Here is an 18,737-nt window from a genome sequence, read left to right as displayed (position 1 = left end):
CCAGTCCCTGACACTCGTACTAAAAAAGTGGTGGAGGTACATCCAAGTACTGAAGTTGAGGTGCTCCAACAAACACTCTACATGTACTAAAACTGACCGCAACACTCTTAGCACCACTACCACCTGTAAACTGCATATGTAAGGTCGTATCCCCAGGGACCATAGTGTAATGCCCCGAAATCCCTAATGAGGTTTAATGGAGGTTTGATTGAGGTTCTTGGCTGGTTTTAATGGAGAAAATGGCAAGGGGGCTCTGTTCGTGGGGTCAAGTCGCGACTTGGCCAGGCAAGTCGCGACCCGCCCTAGTGCCCAGGCTGAGCATGCTCTCTGACTTGGGGCGCGCCACAACTTGCCCCTTCCATTTGTGTCAGGGAGGAGTTTTCAAGGGTTTTGGCTTGGGGATTCAATTCCTAAGGCTCGGGATCAAATCTACTAACTGTTTTAGTACGATTCCAGGTCCTGTGAGCGAGGTCTTAGACCATGAACCTTTTATTGAGTTATTTTATTAATGGAATTTCATATTTGGTTATGACTAGGTGACCACTAAGGGACCAAAGGATCGATCGTTCTCAAGGGTCGTTCTTTTATTATTTCACGCTCAAACCAGAGGTAAGAAAACTGCACCCAGTATGTGACATGCATGGTTATTAATGAGACATGTTAAGTGCTCTATATGTGGACATTAATTGCATATTAAATACTTAGCTGTAAGGGCCCAGTAGACCTCCTCCCTTCTGTCCCTGCCATCTTCCCAGGGTCGGGATACAATCATTGATCTCTCCTCCAGGAGGACCATGTCCCCCTCCTCGGAGAGAGCCAGATTGACGGGAAGCGTGGGAGCTCCCGGGTGGCGAGCTGGCTTTCCCCGGAAGAGCTCTCCTCAGCCAAGGAAGGGTCCTTGGTTTTAGCCCTTTTGGCCCGGTTCGCGGACTCATCAGCAGCTGAGTCTGCAGTTCTTTTCTCTGACCCCCGACTCTCCAGAGGCTCCTACTCCATATCAATGACTACAAAATGAGCAGGCTGAGAGGGGGCATTTTTGGTATGTATCGTCATAAGAGGGATCGCGGTTGGAGCCTCCCCGACAGCATCCGCCTTCGGCACCGAGCCCCCAAGGATCAAATCCAACACCTTATTCTTGGGCATACCTTTGGCGGCTTTCTTCGCCGACGCCCTGGCCTTGGCTGCCCAGGCCATCATGGCCTAATTCATCTTGGCCATGGGATTGGACATGTCGGAATCGTCTGAAATAGACAAGCAAAATGAAAGTCAACAAAATATACGAGTGAGGATAAGAAGTAATTAAAAAACTAGTCTAAGGTCCTTCGGGACAAACCCTTATCTAGAACTCAGGCTCGACTCAACTCTCCTAAAGTGAAGGAGTGGATTCGGTCTTCCATGTCGTCCAGGTCCAAGAAGTTACCATATTGAAGGAACCCAGACGAGTACATAAGAGTCTCTGGGTCTACAACGATGGGGGGTGAAGGTCTCATTTCTCTAACGGCCCCGAACAAGTGGCCTCGATAAACTAGTTTATCCCTAAATAAGTCTCCAAAATAGGGAGTGTGAGTCAAAAGCAAAGGTAAATTACCTTGCCCCGATATACTAGCCCTGGAGCCCTCGTGTTCGGCTGGGCCTCTTCAAAGAGGGCATCCAGCTCCTCGGAGGCGGCCCTCTCCATTTATTGGGCCTGATCCGTCTTCTTTTTCGCCGCGTCCGCCTGGGCCGCAGCCTCCCCGGTCTAAATATGGACGAGAGCCAGCTCCTCCCTCAAGGTCGGTTCCTTCTCGCATTGCAACCCCCGGAGGCTAGGAGCCACAATTGTCTGATTGGCTACCAACATCCCAATTGTTCGCAGGTTGCCAGTGTTTACGTAGCCTCCTATGTCCAAATCTTCCGCACTTAAAGTGGTGTAGAACTTCTTCCGTTCAAGGATTGACTGAGTGAGAGGGGTCTGGGCATATGGTCCTATCATCCAGGATTATAAGTCAAAAGCAGATAACAAAAAGAATGAAAAGAATGAACAAGACTAAGAAAAAAAGATTACTTACCCACTCACTGGAAGTCCAGCATCAGCGTGGGGTTCTTATCCAAAAAGAAACCCGGATGTCATAAACCAATAATGTCTGACATCCGGGGGGTGTTTCCAGGAGCCAACCCAGGTCTTATCCTTGGCATTAAGCTGCAGCTCCAGCTTATAGAAGTACAACACCTCTGCTGGGGTTAGCTCCAGTATCTCCCTCGCCACGCAAAAGATACGCCATCCCACGAGAAGTCGGTAAGCTTGGGGCAAGAGTTAAAAGGGCACGATCCCCACAAACTTCAGGAACTACGCGAAATAATTGTGAAGCGGGAGAGTACTCCCGCACTGATGTGGCCCATGCTCCAGGCCCCAAATTTTCCCACACTAGTGTGGGCATTTTTCTCCTTCCTTGCCAGGCAGTTATAAAAGAGTCCAGGAGTGGACTCCACTTCCAAATGCCTCCCCAGAACGGCCAGCATACGGTAGTTCCGGAACAAAATCTTCTCCTTGTCCATCTCCCATGTGTTGCCACAGGGGGGTTTGTGTCCTTCCAGGATGAAAGGATCTACTGGACATACTCTTCCAGTTGGAGGGTAACGTCGTTACTCATGACTGATGATCTAGGAACAAAAGAAAAGAAAACAAAACCAAGTAGTTTGCACCAAAACCCAAAAAGTTTGGTTAAGGTACGAGGGCTCTCCTACGAACTGCTTGGAATAGTCCCCTCCGGATCAGATCTGGGATCACCAAAGATCCCCAGAACCCTGATCGAGAACAAATAAGAAGATTTTTGCTAAAGTTTCCCCAAGTCGGCCTATTACCGTTTGTTCAAGTACAACCCGGACCTGAAAGGATCTGGGATGACCCAGACAATTTGTTCTACTATTCTAGTACACCCAGAGCCACCCTAAATGATGGCCCCGGCTCTAACGGCCCTATAGCTACAAATACGATATCACAAAATGATAGGCACGAGAAAACAGAATTAAAAGGTTTGGGAAACTTACTGTAAAGTGTTGATCGTGGACGGTGGCGTGTTTCCAGCGATAGAGACGGTAAAATCACAGTCTTGAACAGGCGAAGGCGACACAGAAGTTCATCCAATGGTCGAGCCGAGGTCACACTTTCAGACGGGGGCACAGAAATCAAACGCGTTTGAAAGAGATGACGACAAAGACAAAGTAGTTGACGAAGAATTTCTTCGACGAGCTCAGACATAAAAGGTTCTCTCTGTGGTTTCGATTATTTAGAATGCATAAAATTTGTAAATAAAAATATGGTCGTATTTATAAGGACCAAAAGCATGTTTTTGATCTAACGGTTCGGAACGATCCCCCACATCGGATGGTCCTGGATCATGCAAGAATTTTAATTAGCCCATTCAAGTATCGGATCGCGGGTTCCCCAAGTCGCAATCTGCGCCACCTCAATCCAATGGTCCAAATGAAAGGCATTTCAAAATTTCTCCCATCCAACGGTCCTCAATAATGCTGGAATATTAAAGGATTCATTCGTACAAATGGGACGCTTCAGAATTTACGTTGATGTTTGGTTGCCAACATAATAACCAAGAGATTGTCTCCAAATCTTTCAGACGCAAGTACCATCGACGCGCCAGTTATAGGGAGACACGTGTGTGTAGCAGGATGAAGTTCAAAGGTCGAGGATCATCCAAACGGCCTTGAAGTAAACGAACCTGGGCTCTGGTAAACGAACCAGGGTCCTGGTAAATTGATCGGGCCTTTGGGATTTGATCAAGGATGTTGACTCTGATGCTTTTTATAGAAGTTCCTAGCAATCAATCCCCCAAGAAAATGGACCTATCGCCTAAGGAACGAACTGGTATGTCGAGAATTGATCCGAGAAAGGAAGCAAGCCTTCACTGCGCAAGCACAGATAAAGGCTTGGGGCTCCACTCGCGGATCCGCACATTTAGTCCATGGGCCACCCTGAAGGGACTTAAGGCCCAGATTAGGCCCAATAGACAGAGATAGCGTGAGTCCCAATGACCCAAATATCGGTACATCCCAAACGTGTCTCGGAGTGAAATTCGGGACCGTGAGGTTGGCATGTTTCATCTTCCTGGACCCTTCGCATGGTGTGTATGGGATGCGATAAGGATATTAATTCCTCAAAGTCTAAAAATGGACCGGGACGACAGTAGACAAACTCGGATCCTGGTAAATGAACCGGGGTCATGGTAAATGAAGAGGGATGTTAGTAAACAAACCCGGACCAGGCAACCAGGTTGGGCGTGATAAGTTGTCCCCAATACTGACATCACCCCGAGAAACACGGATTTTTGTCCCCATAACTAACTTGCATAAGAGGTTACATACGGAATGTACGCCGTTATTTCAGAACCGTAATGCCATTACTCTGACATATCTTGTCCCCCGGATATCCTTAGAAGCCCACACGAACTGGACTAACAGTGCATACTGTTGTCAGTCTTATAGCGTGGTTACACTCTGGCCGGCCCAATGGGCCTTGATTAATGCATTTTATTTATTACACTCCTTTGTATTAAACCTCCATTAGTGGGAAAATAATGTTTATACCCGCATTGGGCCTGGATTAGTCCGGCCCAAACCCAGAACACTCAACTACCTATAAATATGAACAGTTGTGCACTGTGGAGGGGGTCAAATTTTTCTCCTGTAAGCATATAGTCTGCTCAAACTCAGAGAAAAACTCCATTACTAAAGCTCCTTAAGCTCTAATACAATAGACTCATGGACTAAGGCTCTTTAACGCCCTAACCACGTAAATTTCCTTGTGTGATTATTTATAATCCTTTCTTTCTAAGCTCTCTTATCTTTTATAATTCTAGTTTTTGAAAAACTTGGTAAACAGAGGACATGCTGCAAGCATGTGTGCTGGATTTGGTGGGTCCTGGAGTAAGTATCTACATTTGATAGAGTTTTCCTACAACAGCAGTTATCCATCGACCATTGGGGTAGCACCTTATGAGATGTTGTATGGTAGGAAATGCAAATCTCCCATTCAATGGGATGAGATAGGAGAAAGGAGATACTTGGGTCCTGAGGCAGTTCAGAGGACCAGTGAGGCCATTGAGAAGATTAGAGCTCGGATGCTTGCTTCTCAGAGTAGACAGAAAAGTTATGCAAATCTCAAACGCAGGAACGTGGAGTTCCAAGTGGGAGACTATGTCTTCCTTAGAGTCTCGCCATGGAAAAGGGTGAGAAGGTTTGGGAAGAAGGGAAAGCTGAGCCCTAGATTTGTAGGTCCATTTGAGATCCTGGAGAGGATTGGTTAGGTGGCCTACAGGTTGGCCTTACCCCCGGCATTATCAGCCGTACATAACGTGTTTCATGTTTCAGCCATTCGAAGGTATGTATCTAATGTGACTCATGTTTTGAGTTACGAGTATCTGAAGCTTGAGGCAGATCTATCCTATGAGGAACAGCCAGTCCAGATACTTGACAGAAAAGACAAGGTCCTCAAGAATAAAATGATACATTTGGTTAAGGTATAATGGAGGAACATCAAGGTCGAGGAAGTGAGCTGGGAGCTGGAGACAGTTATGCAGAATCAGTATCCCGAGTTATTCAGGTAAATTTCAAGGACAAAATATATGTAAGGAGGGGATAGTTGTAATGCCCCAAAATCCCTAATGAGGTTTAATGGAGGTTTTATTGAGGTTCTTGGCTGGTTTTAATGGAGAAAATGGCAAGGGGTCTCTGTTCGTGGGGTCAAGTCGCGACTTGGCCAGGCAAGTCGCGACCCGCCCTGGTGCCAAGGTTAAGCATGCTCTCTGACAAGGCGCGTCGCGACTTGCCCTTTCTTTTTGTGCCAGGGAGGAGTTTTCAAGGGTTTTGGCTTGGGGGTTCAATTCCTAAGGCTTAGGATCGAATCTACTAATTGTTTTAGTATGATTCCAGGTCTCATGAGCGAGGTTTTAGACCATGAACCTTTTATTGAGATATTTTATTAATGGAATTCCATATTTGGTTATGACTAGGTAAACACTAAGGGACCAAAGGATCGATCGTTCTCAAGGGTCGTTTTTTTATTATTTCACGCTCGAACCAGAGGTAAGAAAAATGCACCTAGTATGTGACATGCATGGTTATTAATAAGACATGTTGAGTGCTCTATATGTGGACATTGATTGCATATTAAATGCTTAGCAGTCTTGCTTATCTGTGAATGGTACTGACTTATTAGTCAGAAACGACAATGGTGTCAATATTAATTGTAAAGTTGTGACTTATTAGTCAAGTTCGGCAGTAGTACTGAGCACTGGTTGTATGGTATTGACTTATGAGTCAATAATGGTATTAGCGTGTTTAACACAAGCCAAAAATATTAGATCTAATTGGCATAAGCATTATCATCATAAGCATGAAATGCTTGACCAACCTTAAGTTCGATGAAAAGAAAAGCGCTTGTCTAGTCTAAAGGCTAGTTACTTAGAGCCAGAGCCAAAAGGTTAAGGTGATCGATATGTCACATGGCTTAGGGAGCAAATCCCCAAAGATGGACTTATTAGCCATCTATTTAAAGAGTAGAACCCTAGAGATGGACTTATTAGTCATCTATACAGAGAACATATCCTTAGAGATAGACTTAATAGTCACCTGCACAATGTGTGACTCAATAGTCACTTATCTGATTAGGGCTGGAAGCCCAAAATGATTACCATAATCATTTGTTGATCTTCATGTATCTGTGTAGTGTCCCATAATTTTACTTAGCTAGCTAGATAGTAGTAGTAGTAGTAGTAGTAGTATAGTAATAGCTTGTAGTATGTTAGTTTCCGTGGATTTTGGTTCAAGCCGAGACTTAGTTGGAAACTCACAGCAACACTTGTAGATTTTATAAGCTTAGCCTATAGTTTAAGAATATTAATTATAACATAAGGTTTGATTAATATAGTTGATTATAGAGATGTCATTTATTATAACCTAAGGTTTAGATAGAACTAATAAGATGGTGACACTTGTCGTATGCATGTTTATTAAGGATTTCAGTATTTTGATGAATAGTTTAATTAAAAGAAAGATCTAGAAGCTCTAGAACCTTCCAGCAACTCTTAGGATCGTATTTTTTACTCAGGCAAAGTTGTTTAATCAATTCAAAATATGTTGAAAAAGTGCAAATACATGTTTGATATAACAACGTATGCCGATATATCGCAGCTATAAGGGTCGATATATCGCCTACGGGAGATAAGGAAACCACGTCGGCGTCACACGAACAATCGAACGAGGCTCGAGAATATGGGGGAGGTGATATATCGCCTATAGGGGTGATATATCGACTCCAACTCACATTTTTGAATCTTTGTGGGTTTAAATTTGAAACATCCTTAACCACTTGGACCTGCCTTTGAATGATTTTGACCGAATTTTGGGCATCTGTTGAACAAAAATTCAAATCTTTTTCATTTTATATTCATTTATTTATTCATTCTAAAAGGGGTTAGTTTCACTCCTTGAACTCTATAAATAAGACCTACTCAGCCATTTTCTTCATTCTTCAATCATTGTTCAGAGCCTCCAAGCAGCTAAGGTTACTATAGAAAGAAACACTTAGGTTTTGGGATAAAATCTTTTCCAATCTAAGCTTTTCTAAACACTCGGAAAGTAAGATATAGATTTATTTTGGAATCGAGGTATAGATCAAGTCATAGATTATTCAAGGTATTTCTATTCTTATGTTTGGTTCTTCATAGTTCGTTAGTACTTTAGTTCTTTTATTCCATTTTCATTCAGATCCTAACTCTTTGTTATGATTCTTGGTTAGGTGTTTATGTTCCTGGAACTTAAGGTTTCTTTTCGGTAAGTTTTCTCTTGATGGTTTAGTTATCTCCTTTTTCATTTCTTTTCTTTAGAAACTCAATATTCTTACTGTTGGTTTTAGGAGTGTTCCAATCTCATTCTTGTCTCCATATCCCAGTTTATGGTAAGGAAAATATGATAGATTATATGTGTTTATATGTTTATGTTATGATGCTATAATATGTATATGTATAATTATGTTTTGTAGTCCTTAGCAAGCCCCAAGAATATGTTTTATAGTCGCTTGGGCATATGACTTGCTTAGATAGCAAGCCCTAAGAATTTTTATCATTTTCATGGTTGTCTTAGAAATAGTCGGGTCATTACAATTGGTATTAGAGCAATAGGTCATATGCATGAAGTTCTCCTTGATACACACGCACAAGCTCTGAATCTAACCGCCAATGTAAATGTTTATGTTTATTATATTTATATTTATGTTATTAGCTAACGTTTTAGCCTTATGTTTTCAGTTAAGGATGGATGGAGCCTTGACTTATGAGGATATCTGAGCCATTAAGGCATTGAAAAGGATTAGAGATCCAAGGAATAAAATAGGAGTGTTAGAAAGAATCACTCAGAGATTAATCTTATTCCCCAAGGAGATAGTTCATCTTCAGACTACAAGTCAAATTATGATAGCTACGGAGCAATATGTCTAAGTAATTTGGTTTTTTAAAGATTTTCCTTCTGTAATTTCAACTTTAGAAAAAATATGGGAGACCATAGATGATGATGATGATGATGATGATGATTTATCGGTAGCCATGAGATATTACTTTCTCATACTTAGGTTCACCTCTAAGTTGGAATTCCAATTCCCTAATGAGCAAAAACATAGAATCTTTATGAATTTTCCCCAAGGAAATTTTGAGGCTCAAATCTTTTTCATTTTATATTCATTTATTTATTCATTCTAAAAGGGGTTAGTTTCACTCCTTGAACTCTATAAATAGGACCTAGTACTCAGCCATTTTCTTCATTCTTCAAGCATTGTTCAGAGCCTCCAAGCAGCTAAGGTTACTATAGAGATAAACGCTTGGGTTTTGGGATAAAAGCTTTTCCAATCTAAGCTTTTCTAAACACTCGGGAAGTAAGATATAGACTTATTTCGGTATCAAGGTGTAGATCAAGTCATAGATTATTCAAGGTATTTCTATTCTTAAGTTCAGTTCTTCGTAGTTCTTTAGTTCTTTTATTCCATTTTCATTTAGATCCTAACTCTTTGTTATGATTCTTGGTTAGGTGTTTAACTTCCTTGAACTTAAGGTTTCTTTTCGATAAGTTTCTTCTTGATGGTTTAGTTCTCTCCTTTTTCATCTCTTTTCCTTAGAAACTCACCATTCTTATTGTTGGTTTTAGGAGTGTTCCAATCCCATTCTTGTCTCCATATCCCAATTTATAGTAAGGAAAATAGGATAGAATATATGTGTTTATATGTTTATGTTATGATGTTATAATATGTATATGTATAATTATGTTTTGTAGTCCTTGGGCATATGACTTGCTTAGATAGCAAGCCCCAAGAATATGTTTTATAGTCGCTTGGGCGTATGACTTGCTTAGATAGCAAGCCCTAAGAATTTTTATCATTTTCATGGTTTAGAGTTATTATTTACCCTACCTCAATTAGTAGACAAAGGACCTAGATGGGTTATCATATAATACCATGCAATCTAACCTACCTCGATTAGTAGACAGAGGACCTAGATTGTTTTATCACATGCCATGTTAATTAGTTAATGGCCATTAATATTGTAGTCCTATATGATTTATGTTTTTATAGTCATATATTTTATAGTATATGTATATGATATAGTCTTATGTTTATGATTTATGATATATGTTGTTAGTAGATTTTCCTTGCTGGGCATTAGGCTCATTCCTTTATTTTTATAATGATGCAGGAAAATGAACATGGAAGGCGAAAGGATTTGTGGCAGCTTGGCATGTGTGTTGAGGATGAATGGACTGTGTGACGATCGAGGATGATGTTATTTTTAAGTCTTTTGAATTACGTTTCTTTTGTATTTATGCATTTAGTATTTAAATAATTAAAGTTTATGTTTTATGTTTTATAACAAAGGGATCCAATACCACACTTTATATTTCGTACAATATTTTGGGTTTTGAATAAAGTTATATTATTTCTTATGTATGTACTCAAAATTAGTAGCTATGTCTTAGTAGTTTTTAATGGTCCGAGGTCTTAGAAATGGTCGGGTCATTATAGTTGGTATCAGAGCAAAAGTTCATATGCATGAAGTTCTCCTTGATACACACGTACAAGCTCTGAATCTAATCGCCAATGTAAGTGTTTATGTTTATTATATTTATGTTTATGTTATTAGCTAACGTTTTAGCCTTATGTTTTCAGTTAAGGATGGATGGAGCCTTGTGAGGATATCCGAGCCATTAAGGCATTGAAAAGGATTAGAGAGCCAAGGAATACAGTAGGAGTGTTAGAAAGAATCACTCAAAGATTAATCTTATTCCCCAAGGAGATAGTTCATCTTCAGACTACTAGTCAAATTATGATAGCTATGAAGCAATTTGTCTTAGTAATTTGTTTTTTTAAAGATTTTCCTTCAGTAATTTCAACTTTAGAAGAAATATGGGAGACGATATATGATGATGATGATTTACCAGTAGCCATGAGATATTATTTTCTCATACTTAGGTTCACCTCTAAGTTGGAATTTCAAGTCGCTAATGAGCAAAAACATAGAATCTTTATGAATCTTCCTCGAGGAAATTTTGAGGCTCAAAATAATAATGAGTATGAAGAAATAGATGAAGATATGTTAGATGAAGGGTTAGATATAGAAGATCCTAATTTTTAGATTCACCCTAGTTATGTTAGTTTAGTTTATTATTTATTTATTTATTATTTTTGCATTTATGATTGTATTTAGTGAAAATATTTTTTCAAATGAATATTATTGTTATTTTTGGATAACATGTATAAGTTTGATTTTTTTACAATCATAATAAATAATAAATTAAATAAATAATGACCAAGTTCGGTGAGGGTGGATACAAATCAATGGATCGGGTTCTATATTAAGGGTTAGGGGGCCATAGTAGTGGGAACGAGTATACTGATCCCAGCCCTCCCTCAATATGGTTAACTTTGGAACAACGACGAGTTTTGAGCGTGAAAATTAAATCTTATAGGATGATTAGAAACAGACTTAGAAAATAATAAAGATGGCTTTTTTTCTAAGTAAAGAAACACACCCTAATTATAAAGAAGGCTTACATAATTTTTCATAAGAAATCATAACAAATAGGTCTGAGTTATGTTTGCTTAGACTAAGTTTTGCCTTATAGCCTATTAGGGTAAGTTCTATTGTGCTTTTGCAACTATTAGAACTTTGCAGAAGATGTCGCTACGAAGGTCTGCACACATGAATGCCAATGCCTCCAGTGCCACCAACGAGACTCACGAAGCCCCTCCAGTTTGAAGAAGGGAAATGCGTGCTACTATTGCTGCTGCCAATAGAAATGCACCGCCTCCGGTAGACAACACCGTTGAGATTGTCTGACTACGTCAATAAGTGGAAGACCTGCTACAGCAACAACGACAACAGACTCAGCCACAGCCTCAGACTCAGCCTCAGTCTCAGCTGCAACTACAGCCTCAGCCAATGGTTCCGGCACCCCAGCAAGTAGGTCTTTATGGGGGATGGCCAATGGCGAACTACACGCCTTACCTAGCTTAGTACATAGAACCAGTCTATGAGCGGTTCTGTAAGCAGCACGCTCTAAATTGTGAAGGAAGCATCCTGATAGTAAGCAGGTCGATAAAGACAAAAGAGCACGGACTAGCAATGGAAATAGTAGGTTGGGATATGTAGAATACCTGCAGTGCTCCAAATGCCAGAAAAGACATCTTAGGGAGTGTCGTGCAAACATCAAAGGTTGTTTCAACTATGGCCAGGAAGGTCATCAAAAGAAGGAATGTCCACAGCTTAAGCAAGAAGAAAAAATGGACAATAAGATGGTTCCAGGCAGAGTCTTTTCCTTGACCTGGGAAGAAGCCGATGCTAGTGACAAAGTAGTCACAGGACAGATTCCTATCCTCAATAATATATGTTCAGTATTGTTTGATTCGGGAGCAACACACTCGTATATCTCGTTAGGACTGATAGAGAAAATAGACAAACCTTGTAGAACTAGGTTTGTGACATAGTTGCTTTCGGGCGAAGTAGTCCTATCATCACGAATAGTACGAGGTGTACCGATCAAATCGAGGAGACGAAGCTAGAAGGAGACCTGATAGAGTTAGAAATTAAAGACTTCGATGTAATACTGGACATAGATAGGCTAGCAAGGCATGGTGCAACCATCAACCATAGACATAAGCAAGAGACGATCAAAACTCCTGACGGTCAGAAGCAATGTTTTATGGGAAAGGTTTCAGGACTACGAACACCACTTATCTTATCTCTCAAAACTGAAAGGATGATAGAGAAAGGATGTCACGCATTTGTAGCCAGTGATACAGATGTGGTAAAGGAAACACCACTAAAGGTTGGAGACGTCCGCATCATAAAGAAATTTCCAGAAATATTTCTTGACAACTTACCAGGGTTGCTGCCGACTCGGGAAATTGGCTTCACAATCGAACTAGTACCAGGAACCGAGCCTATCTCAAAGGCATCATACCGGATGGCACCTACCAAACTCAAGGAGTTAAAGATGCAGTTAGAAGAACTCTTAGACTTGGGTTTCATTAGACCAAGCCATTTTCCATGGGAAGCACCGGTTCAATTTGTGAAAAAGAAGGACGAAAGCATGCGGATGTGTATAGATTATCGCGAGCTGAATAAGGTGAAAATTGAGAATAAGTATCTGCTACCCTGGATCGACGACTTGTTTGATCAACTACGAGAAGCAACCGTGTTTTCTAAGATCGATTTACGGTCCAGGTATCATCGACTCAAGGTACGGGAAGAGGATATTCCCAAGACAGCTTTTGGAACTCGTTATGGACATTATGAGTTTCTAGTTATGTCGTTTGATCTTACCAACGCTCCAGCCGCATTTATGGATTTAATGAATCAGGTCTTCAAGGATTATTTGGACAAATTCATTGTAGTGTTCATCAACGATATTTTGGTGTACTCCGAGGATGAAGTCGAGCACAACGAACATTTAAGAATGACCATGTTGCGACTGAAGGAGCATCAGCTTTACGCCAAGTTCAAGAAGTGTGAATTTTGGCTTTCGCAAGTAACGTTCCTCAGCCACATAGTATCCAAGGACGGAGTTGCAGTAGACCCAGCTAAGGTAGAGGCTGTGAAGGATTGGCCAAGACCTAAGAATGTGTCAGAGGTTAGAAGTTTTCTTGGGCTAGCAGGCTATTATTGGAGATTTGTAGAAGGCTTTTCTAAGATAGCCACTCTGCTTACCAACCTGACCCGGAAACAGCAAAGGTTCAACTGGATAGATAAGTGTGAAGAGAGCTTCCAATTGCTTAAGGATAAGCTATGCTTAGCACCACTACTTTGTGTAAAGACACCCAACGACAAGTTTGTAGTCTACTGTGATGCATCGAAGCAAGGTTTGGGTTGTGTGTTGATGTAGAACGAAAAAGTGATAGCCTACACCTCAAGGAAACTGAAGGAATACGAGCAACGCTATCCAACGCATAATATGGAGTTGGCAGCGGTGGTCTTCGCATTAAAAATCTAGCGCCACTATCTTTATGGAGAACAGTGTGCGATTTATACGGACCACAAAAGTTTAAAGTATTTCCTTACATAGAAGGAGCTCAACATGAGGCAGCGTAGGTGGTTAGAACTAGTAAAGGATTATGACCACCCAGGAAAAGCAAACGTAGTTGCTGATGCGCTAAGCAGAAAGAGTTACGGGAATCTAGCAGCAATATCCGGAATAGAAAAGTTGCTTCAGCAAGAGTTGGTCAATGCCAGAATAGATGTAATCATTGGTAAATTGGCTAACTTGTCCATCCAGACAAGTTTGTTAGAAGATATACGGATTGGACAAGGGAATGATGACACATTAGTATCTCACATAGTTGCAGTTAAAGAAGGCAAGGCCAAAGATTTCTCGATATCAGAATAGGGGTTCTTGAGATATTAGGACCGGGTATGCGTGTCGAATGATCATGGGATTAAGATGAAGATTTTTATAAGAAGCGCACAATACCCCATACTCAGTTCACCCAGGGTCGACCAAGATGACTCACGACCTTAAGGCGTTGTATTGGTGGCCGGGAATGAAGAAAGATATAGCAGAATATGTGTCTAAATGCTTTGTATGCCAGCAAGTGAAAGCAAAACACCAGCGGCCTGTAGGCTTATTACAACCGCTTAGTATCCCAGAATGGTAGTGGGAAGACATAGTGTAGAGTCCAAGAACTTTACTTAGCTAGTTAGATAGTAGTAGCAATAGTAATAGTTGTAGTACTTTTATGACTGTGGATTTTGGTTCAGACCGGGATTTAGTTGGACAATCGTAGTAGCACTTGTAGATTTTCTAAGTTTAACCTATAGTTTAAGAATATTAATTTTAACCTAAAGTTTGATTAATATGACTGATATTGATGGTGATATTTATTATATTATAAGGTTTAGATAGACCCAATAAGATAGTAACACTTGTCTTGTGTATGTTTAATGATAATTAAGTATTTTTGAGGAATAAGTTTATTAAGATCAATATTTGAATATCCTAGGGTCTGTCAGCAGCTTTGAAATTGTTAGAGGACTTAGCCAAGGTTGTTTACTCAATTCAAATTAGGCTAAAAATGTGCAATTTCGTGTTTAATATTTCAGCGTATGCTGATATATCGCAGCTATAGGGGGCGATATATCGCCATACGGGGATACGAAAAACACGTAACTTTGCACGATCACCTCGATGAGCCTCGGGCATATTGTCCTAGGCGATATATCGCCTACTAGGGGCAATATATCGACTCCTTTGAATGTTTTTTAAATCGAGATCATTTTAATCTTTAACCTCTTGATAAGTCCAGCATCTTTCTGACCGAGTCTTCAGCCTCTGCTGAACGATAATTCAAATATTTTTCACTTAAAAAGCCATTATTTTATTCAAGTTAAATGAAGATCTTTTCATTCTTGAACTCTATAAATAGGACCTAGTACCCAGCCATTTATTCATTCATCAAGCTAAGTTCAGAGGTTGCAACCTGCTAGGTTATTTTTGAGTGCTTAAACACTTGGGTTGGGAATATAAGCTATAACTTTATAAGCTTAATAAACACTCGGGAAGTAAGGTTCATAGTATTTTTTGGTTCGAGGTATAGTTTGGTTATAGAAGCATTCAATAATATCTAAGACGATAGTGTATTCATTTGAAAGAAGAAATTGAGGAGCTCATTCGCAGGGGGCACCTAGGCCGATATGTCAGGAGAGAAAGGTCGAAGTCGGAGGACGAACCAGTGATATCTAAGACGCAAAGAGGAACTCCAGAGATCCAGGGAGAAGTGAGAACTATTTTCGGAGGTCCGGGGTTTGGGGGAGACTCCCGGAAAGGACGAGATAGGTACGCTAGAGAAGCCAGGCGAAGTCCACCACCCTGTGTCATGAGTTTGGAACAGCCCCCCTGAAAAGCTTTAAGGGAGAAAATGACTCAATCACTTTTACAGAGGAGGATGCACGAGGGGTGCACTTTCCCCATAATGATCCTTTGGTGTTGACAATTCAGTTGGCCAACCTGCGGGTGCATCGGGTCCTCGTAGACAATGGAAGTTCCGTAGATATCTTATATCGCCCCGCCTTGGAGAAGATGGGTTTGGGCATCAGACACTTGAAACCTTGTCAATCCTCCTTATACGGGTTCACGGGGGACTCGATACAACCTTTAGGGGTGATCGAATTAGCACTCACCATGGGAGAACAACCCCGACAGACCACAATCATGGCAAACTTCGTCGTAGTAAATTGTACTTCAGCTTTCAATGCGGTATTGGGGAGACCATCCCTAAGAGAATTGAAAGCAATCACTTCAATATATCACCTCACCGTCAAGTTCCCAACTCCTGGTGGGGTAGCAAGTATGAAGGGAGAACAAAGGGAGGCGAGGGAGTGTTATAACACCTCCCTTCACACGTCTGCGAAACCGCGAGAACCGATGGCGATGGTGGTGCATGGGGGCACAGACCCACAGGAACTAGACCCCAGAATCGTGGAGGGCCCAACTGGGTAAGACTAGCAGTAAGACTCCCACAAGTAGTATCTGTGTTTAATTTGTTGCATGTTATGTTAGCCTAGTAGACGAGAATCAAAGGGGTGGCCTATATAACCTCCCAAGTAGATGTAAGCCTTTTATATGTATATCGTTGTAATTTGACTACTATGAATGAAAATGTTCACAACTTCACATGTGATTTTTCTTTTTCATGCGAGCATCAACCGAACTGCCTGCTGAAATAAATCTCACCAAGCACTTAGGGGGTAGGATAGGAGGCACGAGTAAAAAAAAATCTCTTATATTCAAAAGGATTAGCTACCCTTATGAATATCAAGGGAACAGTTTAAAAGGATGACCTCTAACTAAAGGCTGACACCCCAAGAGGTGAGGCCGTAAGGAGGGAATCACCCGATAAGTCTAGATCGGCCATTAAGCCGGCTAGCCAAAAAGGGTCTTACAAGGGACCCTTGAAAAAATAGTACTATGTATAAGGACGAGAAGGACGCTTCTCGCAAAAAGTAACAAGCGCGTGGAAGGAATATAAAAGGACCCCGACAGCCCAACGGGTTAACGTGTCCTTACAAGTATAATCAAGGTGCACCAGAAAGATTATCGCTATCAGATCAAAGAAAAATATGTAATCCACAAACAATAGTAATAAGAGGGACTTACCAGAGCACCTTAAGTTTGATAAAAAAAAAGAGAGAAAAAGAGAAGAAGTGGTGTGAGGGATTACATAGCAAAAGCATACATAGACTGAGTACAAAGGAGCCTACAAATCTCCACCTCGACCTTTCAACTCAGAAATCTTCTCGACGGCATAGTCCCCAAAAGAAGATAGGTCAACGGTGGGGTTAGTCCTCCAGACAGCATGCAATGTTTTCTCGATTATGCGATCCTCAACGTTCACAAGCTCAGCCTCGAGCACAGCGATCCTCCCGTTTAGAGTTTGGATGGTAGCCTCCAGTTGAATGTTGGTATGAGAGGTTGATGCAGCCCGGGCCAAGGCGGTATCCCTCTGGCACACCGCCTCGGCCAGTTGACTTGACAAGGCATCCTTTGTAGTCTCGGTCACCGATAGGTTCCCCAGTGCCTACTCAAGCTTGTGTTGCAACCGTTGGGCCGATGAAGAGTGGGAGGCGAGCAGCCGATGGTTCAAGATGGAAGCCTGAGTGAGGGCGAGGATATGAAACAAAGCCTCAAGGGTCAGATGATATACCAGAAATAATATAAGAAGTATATATATGGCCATCATAAATGAATAAACCCAGTATCACGACAAATACCTGCAGGGAGGCTCGCATATAGGCGTTCTCTAGCTCACCCTCGGGGACATTGTGCAGCGTCCCCCATTCACCTTTGGGAAAGTTTCCCAAGTGATGGCTCATGGCTTCCCCATACTGGCTCGCCAGAGGATGATCTTCAAGAATAGAAACATGAGTTGGGTCGGGGGAGGCGTGAGTGCCTGCTAAGGCCCGCTTTGGCAAGGATGGGGACTGAGAAGGCCCTGACCCATCTGCAGTGGTGCGGGGAGCAGAAGAGTGCGGAGTCATTTCCTGGGGTAAAGAGACGCCTGTAGATGCCCGCCTGGGACACCTCCTCAGGGGTGAAGGAGCCCCATCAAAAGGAGGAATGAAAAAATTCCTTCTAGGCACAGAGGGGCAAAGGACAGGGGCATCGAAGGCAAACTCGCCGCCAGGCGTTGACGGCGACATCCGAGAGGTAGCACCGCCAGTATGACCGTCATCGGCTACACCCTTAGCCCTGCTAGCAACAGAGTACCAGCAGGAATAGTTCTCAGACACCACAGTCTCCTCAACGTCCATATGGTCGCCCGGGGGGTAGACATAATCCCTATCAGCTACTTCATCATAATTTCTTTCATCGTGACCATATACCCACGGACTCTCGAGTACGGGTACCACTGGGGGTAGATCCACAGATTCGGGTGATGTAGGGCGTGGACCCGCAGGGTCGGGAGACATAGGGCGTGGACCTGCAGGGACGAGTGACGCGGGGTCAGGTGACACGGGGCATGGATCCTCAGATTCAGAGGAAATGGAGCATAGGGTAACTTTCTGGTCCGGGGTCAGCAACCCATACAAGTGGAGATTGCTCTCTGTGAAAAGGGCGTTGGCTTGTTTGCATCCCTTCGACATGGCCAGGATTTGTATTACTCGGTCATGAGCCGACCGTTTCAAGTTGGGACCAACAACCCCTAAGAGACCTGCCATCAAACGAAAAGAAATAACCACATTTAGAAAAGCTATAAAAAAAAAGAGAGAAGTCGAATAATAAGAGAAACCTCTGATATATGGGATCAAAGTGAGAATAGCCTTACGTGGGGTGTTGAAGCTAGAGTGTCGGGTCTGCCCGCTATAAGTAAATAAGTAGTCTGACTTCCACGACCCCCTATTGGAAATAGATCCCTCCACGAGGGAACTCCTTTTAAGGGCCGCGGCTTTCTGGAGTTGGTAGAACCCGGGGGCCGATGTATTCTCCCTCAGGGTGAAGAAGTAATGAACCTCACTTATCGAAGGCCCCCTAGAGTACACCTGACGGTACAACACATATAGGCAGCTAAGCATCACCCAAGAGTTGGGGGAAAATTGTAGTGGTGCCAATTCAAAGTAGTCTAACACTTTGATGAAGAAATAGTGAAGTGGAAAAGCTCCACCAGATCGAAATATGGAATCGCTGAATGCCACGAACCCTTTTGGCGG

This window comes from Humulus lupulus, chromosome 6 (genome assembly GCF_963169125.1).
Source record: "Humulus lupulus chromosome 6, drHumLupu1.1, whole genome shotgun sequence".
Lineage (NCBI taxonomy): Eukaryota > Viridiplantae > Streptophyta > Magnoliopsida > Rosales > Cannabaceae > Humulus > Humulus lupulus.
This window is presented reverse-complemented; position numbering follows the sequence as displayed.